Source organism: Schistocerca nitens, chromosome 12, assembly GCF_023898315.1.
Source record: "Schistocerca nitens isolate TAMUIC-IGC-003100 chromosome 12, iqSchNite1.1, whole genome shotgun sequence".
Lineage (NCBI taxonomy): Eukaryota > Metazoa > Arthropoda > Insecta > Orthoptera > Acrididae > Schistocerca > Schistocerca nitens.
The window spans coordinates 93,584,742-93,586,361 of record NC_064625.1 but is presented as its reverse complement, the minus strand read 5'-3'; the positions used below and the strand labels follow the sequence as shown (position 1 = coordinate 93,586,361).

The 1,620-nt window shown below is 50.7% G+C and overlaps 1 pseudogene; it reads left to right on the top strand.

Annotated features, from left to right (window-relative positions):
- Positions 1 to 253: 253 nt before the first annotated feature.
- On the top strand, positions 254 to 371 carry LOC126215582 (5S ribosomal RNA; annotated as a pseudogene).
- The last annotated feature ends 1,249 nt before the right edge of the window (positions 372 to 1,620 follow it).

The following is a 1,620-nucleotide window of genomic DNA, read 5'->3' as shown; positions in this document are numbered from 1 at the left end:
GTTGCTGACGCTGTTGCCAAAGCTGCAGTCTTTGTGCCTCAGCCCACTAGTTCTTACATTCCCTCCAATGATCTCTGTGTCGCCGTCTGTCAGCAGGTGGTGTGACTTTAGCGTCACCACTTGTTCGCCCTTGGGAACAATCTCTAGCTTATTAAGCCTCTCCCAGCGGCTAGGACGAACTCCTCTCAACCTTCCCGCACCGAGGAGGTAGTTTTAACTAAGTCGCGTATTGGGCACTGCAGTTTTTAGCCCTGGCAACGGCCTTGCCACAGTGGATACACCGGTTCCCATCAGATCACCATAGTTAAGCGCTGTCGGCCGTGGCCGGCACTTGGATGGGTGACCATCCGGGCCGCCATGCGCTGTTGCCATTTTTCGGGGTGCACTCAGCCTCGTGATGCCAATTGAGGAGCTATTCGACTGAATAGTAGCGGCTCCGGTCAGAGAAAACCATCATAACGACTGGGAAAACGGTGTGCTGACCACACATCCCTCCTATCTTCATCCTCAACTGAGGATGACACGGCGGTCGGATGGTACCGATGGGCCACCTGCGGCCTGAAGACGCAGTGCTTTTTTTTCCATCGCCATATTGTTAATCGGCGCTCCCCAACCACGTTGTGTACATTGCGCCCAACTTTTAAATGTACAATATTTTCCTGACGGAATGCCCTTTTTTTGACCGTTTACCTTCTTGTTTCGGTTTGCCGTCTGGCTTGTCGGCCGTTTTAGCGAACGACGCGGGGGCTGTCTAACGCGTTTTACTTTTTATCCATCGTAGCAGTATGGCGAAGGCCATTTAATTATTACCGAGCGAGGTGGCGCAGTGGTTAGCACACTGGACTCGCATTCGGGAGGACGACGGTTCAATCCCGCGTCCGGCCATCCTGATTTAGGTTTTCCGTGATTTCCCTATATCACTTCAGGCAAATGCCGGGATGGTTCCTTTGAAAGGGCACGGCCGATTTCCTTCCCCATCCATCCCTAACCCGAGCTTGTGCTCCGTCTCTAATGACCTCGTTGTCGATGGGACGTTAAACACTAATCTCCTCCTCCTCCTCCATTTAATTATTAGTTCTTGACCTCTGTTTCTCTATAGCGTATTGTATAGACCTTTCCCCACGTCACTGTTATTACCACTAGTTTTTCGATTGACTCATAGGCGTTTTTAACTCCTCTGCCTTCGTGTTTCACAGTTTTGACACGAGCGCCTACGACCCTATTTGATTTTTCGCCCTAAAACAAACCAAAACCAATCATGGGGACACGAGTGCACCTTCGGCTCAGAAAGCCCATATACACTCCTGGAAATTGAAATAAGAACACCGTGAATTCATTGTCCCAGGAAGGGGAAACTTTATTGACACATTCCTGGGGTCAGATACATCACATGATCACACTGACAGAACCACAGGCATATAGACACAGGCAACAGAGCATGCACAATGTCGGCACTAGTACAGTGTATATCCACCTTTCGCAGCAATGCAGGCTGCTATTCTCCCATGGAGACGATCGTAGAGATGCTGGATGTAGTCCTGTGGAACCTGTGGAACGGCTTGCCATGCCATTTCCACCTGGCGCCTCAGTTGGACCAGCGTTCGTGCTGGACGTGCAGAC